Below are 7,206 nucleotides of genomic sequence, written 5' to 3'. Positions count from 1 at the left end.
ATACATGGGGAAAGGTCGAAAGCTTTCCCTCTAAGATCAGGAATAAGACAAGGATGCCCTCTAGTGCCATTATTATTCAACTTTGTACTAATTCCAGCTAGAGCAATTAGAGAAGAAAAAGAAAACAGTAAATGAATCCAAAAAGGAAAAGAGGAAGGAAAACTCTATCTGTGGGAAATTGTACCTGAATAGCCAAATCATTCTAAAAAGGAATAGTGCCATAGGAGGGATTTCACTGCCTGATCTTCACACATATTACAAAGCTACAGTGGTCAAAACTTCATGGTACTTGTTTAAAGAGAGACACATTGATCAGTGGAATAGAATTGAAAGTCTAGAAATAAACCTGCAGCTCTGTAGTCAACTAGTTTTTGACACATCTTCCAAGTCCATGTTAACAGAAAAAAAGAGTCTGCTCACAAAAGGTGCTGGAAGAACTGGATATCTACAACCAAAAGAATGAAAGGGAACCCCTATCTCACTCCCTATACAAGAATCAACTCAAAATGGATCAAAGACCTAAATATAAAAGCCAGGACCATAAAACTACTAGAAGAAAATGTAGGGAAACATCTTAAAGACCTTGTACATGGTGGACTCTTTGATCTTACACCCAAAGTACATGCAACAAAAGAAAAATAGATAAATGGCAATTCCTCAAAATTAAACACTTTTGCTTCTCACAGGACTTTGTCAAAAGGGTAAAAAGGCAGCCATCTCAATGGGAGAAAATAATCAGAAATCACAACTCTGATAAGGTTTTAATATCCATGATATATAAAGAGATGTTGCAACTCAACAACATGAAAACAAATGACCCAATTGAAAAATAGGCAAAAGAGATAGACATTTGTGCAAAAAAGAAATATGAACATCAAAAGTGTTCAACATTGTTAATGATTAGGGAAATGGAAACCAAAAACATCACACAGGATAAAATCTGACCTCCTCTGCCAGGGCCTCTCCCACCTCCTTCCCTCCCTCCAGCTCACCAGCAGCTCTCTGCACTGTGCTGGGTCCTAGGACATGGCATTCCCTGTTCCCCTCCCCTGGAATGAGTGAACACCTGAAGGTTACTCCCAGAAGCAGCAATAAAATCCAGTCTGGGTGCTAGTTCTCCCAGCCCCAAGCAGGCTGAGCCCAGGAGGCAGAGAAGCTGACCACCCACACACTGACAGCCCTGGGGAGCCACCACAAAGCTGAACCTACTTCCCAGCAACTCTGAGCACCAAGTACCCCCAGCAGAGGGGAGTGTGCTGAGGAGGGAGAGAGGGGAGGCCCCTATGTGAGTAGGAAAGCTTTCCTGTCAGGTCTGGGACTGGGATGCTGTCTTCACATCACAAGGTGCACCCCAACCCAAAGCTAAGGATGGCACCATGAGATGGCTGGGCTGGGGAGCTTCAAAGGGATGCCCCGGTCCTTGGCTGCCTATGCCCCATTGCAAAGCTCAGCCCGTGCCAGCCAAGCACAGGCCCAAATAGGCCCATCTCATTCTCCTCACCCCTCAGCCTTCAGCCTTCTCCATTTGGGCTCTCATGTGGGAGATGCATGCTAAGAATTAGCTTTCACGGTGGGCCCCCTCAGTTTTGTGATGTGGGGGCAAAGAAAGAGGAGGATGACCTCCCCACAGGCCCAAGGCTCCAACCTTACAGAAGTTTCACCCACTGGCCTCTTGGGGAACATAGGAATTGTTGACCTGGAGCCCAGACACACTGGTCAGAGGTGTGGACCTGAGTCAAGGGGCGGCAGGAGGTGAGTCTGCATCCCTCATTGCTGACAGAGGAGTTTGAGCACAGCAGCTTCCAGCTCTTGCCCATCTCCCCATGGCTGCCAACCAGCCACCAGTCTCCCATGAGGGTGCACACACCGCAGGCAAGGGTGGGTAATGCCTCATGACGGCCACCACACTCAGGGCTGTGTCCATAGAGCCCAGCCAGTGTCCGTGAAATGAATGAAGGATCCACCTCACGTGGGGAACAAGGCTGTCCTCTTGTAAAAATGTCCCGCTTACTGAGGCTGACCCTTTCCAAGACAAGGTGATGCCCAGATGGCCTCCGTCTTCTATGTCACCATGCAAGGTTCCCCACGTGGACAGCATCTCCAGAGATCCGGAATGACCCCATGGTCCGAATGGGCAAGTCACCTCCCGGTCACTAGATGCCAACTGAACGTCTCTGTGAGACACTTGTCACCTAAATTCACAACTCAGGAATGCAGAGAAACCAGGAAATCCATCCACCTCACCAATAATGTGTTCAAGACACTTTACCCAAGGTTGTCCCCCTGCACAGGCATGAGCAGGCCAAGGGTTGCCCAGTACAGTGTGGACAAGGGGACAGAAGGCTCAGATGGGCCACAGCTCATAGCCAGTGGGCTCAGAGCAGGGCTGAGCCTCCATGGCTTCTGGCTTCCCAAGACTACGGGAGCTGGTTTCCAGCCAGGGTTTCCGTTCTTCCAAAACATGTGCAGAGTCCTTAGCGACTGTGGCTCCCCTGGGAAACTGCATTGACAAGTGGGGCTCTGCAGAGTTGCTCCTGCCTGGCCACTTTCAGCTGGTGACCCCTGTGGCAACATCCTCCTGCCCACTGGGGTCTGAGCAGCATCACTGGGCAACTGGAAGCAGCCCTGCCTCTTGGGTGCATGGAGGACTCAGTGGACACTGGCCTGCGGGAGGAGGTGCTCTACACACCACATGGGAGATGGAAGGAGCTGGGGAGGGGGAAGCGGCATAGGGAAGGGAGCTGGTGGAGGGGCAAGAAGGACTCTGCAGTGGAGGAAACAGAAGTAGAGACAGAAGGAGGATCTGACCACTATCCTCCAATGAGGCTGAGTGACCAAGTCTGGAGATGCAGCTTCTGCAGAGGCAGAAGCCGCTGGCAGCAGGGCCAGGTGTGGCTCCTGAGGATGAAAGGCACAGAATCAAGCCTGCTAGACCTTACGCAGAGAGAGCGATGCGTCTTCCCACTTGCTGCAAAAGTAAACCTCAGACTCAAAGGCTGAGTTTGGAAGGAGAATTAGCAACGGACTGAATGGCACAACTTGGACCTGTTTACTCTATCAGACAAACAAATCCACCATAAAACACACAGAAAAACACAACCACACAGATGGCAGTAGTCAGAAAAGACCACTCCTAAAGGAGCTGCCTGGAAAACCAGAAGCAATGGACAACCGATTCCACAGAACAGCGCTTATGCCTCTGTGACTCAGAGCAGAAAAACAAAAGAATGACGGTGCACGATTCAAGGGAATAAAAAGGAAGGAAACTGAGAGGAAACACAAATATGCATCAGAGGACAAACAGACATCTTGCACCCACAGCAGATGCACAAATGATGAAATGAGACTGTCTTTTTGAAAAAAAGATTTGAAAGCAAGACAAAGGCCCCCGGGTCTGAAAAATGAAAGGAGACTTAAAATTCCCAAGGGAGTGGGTGTGCAGCAGGAAAGTATCAAGAGGGAAAAATGGACTGGGAAGGGATGTGGTCTGTCAGCATCAGCAGCCACGTGGCCAGCTTCCCCGCTGGGAGATGTGGGAGTCCAGCAACAGCCCCTCCAGCCATCTGGCAACTTGGGGGTACCAGGGCAGCCAGGAATGACAGCGACAGCCATAGAACAGTCAACATGACAATCCAGTCAAGGGGCAGGCTCTCAGTCAGTGTCCCGTGTGCCCTGTCACAGTGGTTAGGCTCTGCTGGACACTGGGAGCAAGGCAGCCTGCAGGCAGGTGCTCGTCAGGCCTGCCAGGAAGACCCAGGCCTCCCCAACAGCTGCCACCTCAAAAGAGCCACCACGGAGAAGATGAGTCCCCAAGGGACCTTATGGGAACACTCAACAGATGACCCTTCCTTTCTTTTGAAGCCAAAGACTTCATGAAACATATACATGGTCAAGTACATCCTATCTTTTCTCTAGACAGCCTGTAACAGACAAGTGCTTCTAAGGAAACAGGTGGGTGACACTGCTGTAGACAGATGGAAGAAAATGTTATATAAGAACGTGATCACCAAGATGCCAAGGGCTTCAGGAAGAAGACAAAGGACATGAAGACCACAGGGAGAGACATTGAGTGTGGACCAGGTCAGGAGGCTGTTAAAGATTCTACCCACAGCACGGACAAGCTAGAGAAAATAAGAGCAATTGAGAGAGCAGGGGGATGAGCAAGGAAGAACAGCTGCAAAATACTCAAGAGTAACTTGGTAAACTCTAAGGAAAACAATTGCTTTAACCTGTGTTAGCCCCTGAGAAGCCACAGGAGCCTCTTGGCCATTTGGTCTTCAGAACTAACACCAGCAAACCCTTTCCAAAAGGGAACGCTATAATGATCCCTTTCCAAGCAGCTCTGGGAAAGGAAATGAGGGAAGGGCACAGCTGCCTGATCTGGGGAAAAGGCACAACTAATGCAGCATAAAGACTAAAGGAGGTATGCTGTGTGCTGTGACACAAAAGGAGATCACAGAAGGAAAACACCAAGCAGCACATGGGGGACGCAGCCAGCACAGAGAACAATGTCACTTTCACTGAAACCTGGACAAGTTCCACTTCTCTCAGGCTTTCTGTTGCGTCATCCACCCTTCACTGTCCTAGAGATGTTGGAAAACCTCTTCTGCCTCCCTCTCCAGGCTCTCCAGATGGAGACGCTCTTCCACATAGAGAAACTGATGCATCTGTTGGTACTGAGCTGTTACCATCACCTTCCTTAAGATCAAATAATCCTGCAGGGATATTGGATTAGAAGAATTCCATACCCTGACTCTTACAGAGAACTTCAAAGGTGGTTAACTTCGCAACTTCATTTGTGTAAGCTATGAACTTCCTGCCCCAATGAAGCAAAGTGCCTTGGTTATTTGCTGGCCCTTTCTGTACATCTCTGAGGTCACATCTCTAACCTGTCTAAAGTAAGCCTCTCTTTCGTCCCAGGCTTCCTCCCTAGCCTGCTTCCTTCCCTATCATGCTTCTTTTTTTAACCTATCAATAGTTTCCTTCCTCACCTGAATCTTTTACATTTTATTGTATAACTATGTCTGGATTTCTTAAATATTTCAATATATATAGGTATGTACAATGTTATACAGAATCAAAAAGCAAAAAAAAATTTTCTACACTATCAATCATGCCCTGTTTTCTTCAAGAACTGGCATTATTTGCACAAATATGTAAAGGCCTCCATATGTGTTATTACTGATATATCACTTGAAACTAGTACTATTTCCAGCAAAGAATACACTATCCTTTAACTGTTAACTTCCTATAAAACCTTCCCTACAAAACCTATCTCAATCACAGGACATTTTAAATCCTCCCAGGGCCCACTGGATGGAATGGGGGAGAGTATGGGCCATGATGTGGACCACTGACCATGAAGTGCAGAGATTTACTTACCAAATGCAATGGATGTGTCATGATGATGGGAGTGAATGTTGCTGGGGAAGGGGGGGAGTGGTGGGGTGGGGGTGGTGGGGTTGAATGGGACCTCATATTTTTTTTAATGTAATATTTTTATAAAATCAATAAAAATAAAAATAAAAAACCTATCTCAGCAGTATACAACCTGTATTTAAAAATAAAAAGCAAAACATTTTTTGCCTTACCTTTAAGTCCTGTTTTTTTGCTAGTTTCCTTAGTGAGAATTTTTTGGGTTTCCTGAGCAATTTTTCATAAAGCATCCATTTTCTTTACAAGTTTCTCCTGCAAAAGAACTGAGAGCATTAGTGACAGAGAAGATCTCAGAGATTACACATTAGCTATGAGCAAAGAAACTGGTTGAGGGAAATAATAATGTTGACTTTGAATGTAGTGGTCAGAATTTCCCTATTTAACCCTAGAGGTGACAGAATCATATAATAACAGGAATCTTGAAATGACCCTACAGAAAATATCCATTTCCTAAGAATGTGACTCCCAGACCTACTGGTAACCTGGCTATGAAGGAGTCCCGCTGCCTCAGAAGCCAGTGTTCCTGGTCCCACCTGCTCCACAGTGAACCAGTCCCACATACATGTTCAAAGTGGCTAAGTAAACTTCCCTGAAGATGACTCAACCCAGCTTTGATTATAGTATCAAAATTTGTCAAGAGCAGTGAAAGGCTATACTGACTTGGGATTACACTGCAAAATCACCACCTGCATTCTAGTCAACTTCATTGTCATAACCCTCATCTTTCTCTGTGATTTAGCATCTTAAAGATTTCAATTTGCTTTCTAGGTATCACATACCCTGTCATCCCCAGCAGCCTGTTCCACTGGTCTCTGGCTGTGACCCATGTACTATGGAGACTCAGAGCAGGGCCCCCAGAGCAGGTGCTTGTCAACCTCCAGAAGAGCTCCTCTGCCTCCTCGTGGGCCCTCCAGATCTACACTCAGAGCTCTGCACTTGGCAAGGTCTGGCCTTTCTGGTGAGGAAAGCTGCTTCTTCAGTACTGCATTAGCTTTGAAATCTGTCTTGTCTGATGTTTGCCTGCACTCAGGACAGCAGATTGGAGCTCCAGTGTCCTCCCAGCGGAGGCAGAGACAGAGTCTGCAAAAGCTGTGGCCACAGTCCATGGTGACAGGGTCCATGAAATAGTTCATGCAGATGGAGCAGAGGAGCTTTTTCTGGAAGGCTTGCAGGGTCTCTGAATCCATGTTTCTGAGACTAAAACACAAGGAAAAGAAAAATGCACTCTAATTCTTTAATGAGGGAAAAAAGGGGTCTGTACAGTTCTGTTAGTCTCTATTCAACCTATTGATTGACCCAAATAAAAAATCAGACATGATAAATAGAGACAGACTTGGTATCTTTCTAAAAATAAATGAGAAAATGGGATGTCAAGTACACCCTCTCATCATTTTTTACAAACATCTCAGAACAATGTAAGGTGTTGGTGGCAGGCAATATATGGGACTCTTGCATGGTATGCATGATTGTTTTGATAACTCACAAATTCTGAAATAAAAAAATTAATATAAAAATTCCACATGAACTGATGATGTATATATATAGTTAAGGAGGAGTAGGACAATGGTTCTTAAACTTGGATGCACATTAGATCACCTGACCTGTGGCTCAGGATGTTTTATTTATGCATTTCAGTTGATTCCAATATGTAATCAAGCTTGAAAAGAGCAATTTACCATAGTAGGAATCAAATCTGGCTTGACACTACAATTGTTTTAGGCATGTCAATTAAATATTACTCTATACTCCAAGTAATTCATCAGAAATTCC

The 7,206-nt window shown here is 46.1% G+C and overlaps 1 pseudogene; it reads right to left on the bottom strand.

Moving 5' to 3' along the window:
- Nucleotides 1-4,547: 4,547 nt before the first annotated feature.
- Nucleotides 4,548-6,623, bottom strand: LOC105745155 (tripartite motif-containing protein 64C-like; annotated as a pseudogene).
- Nucleotides 6,624-7,206: the final 583 nt, after the last annotated feature.

This window comes from Dasypus novemcinctus, chromosome 17 (genome assembly GCF_030445035.2).
Source record: "Dasypus novemcinctus isolate mDasNov1 chromosome 17, mDasNov1.1.hap2, whole genome shotgun sequence".
NCBI lineage: Eukaryota > Metazoa > Chordata > Mammalia > Cingulata > Dasypodidae > Dasypus > Dasypus novemcinctus.
This window is presented reverse-complemented; position numbering and strand designations above follow the sequence as displayed.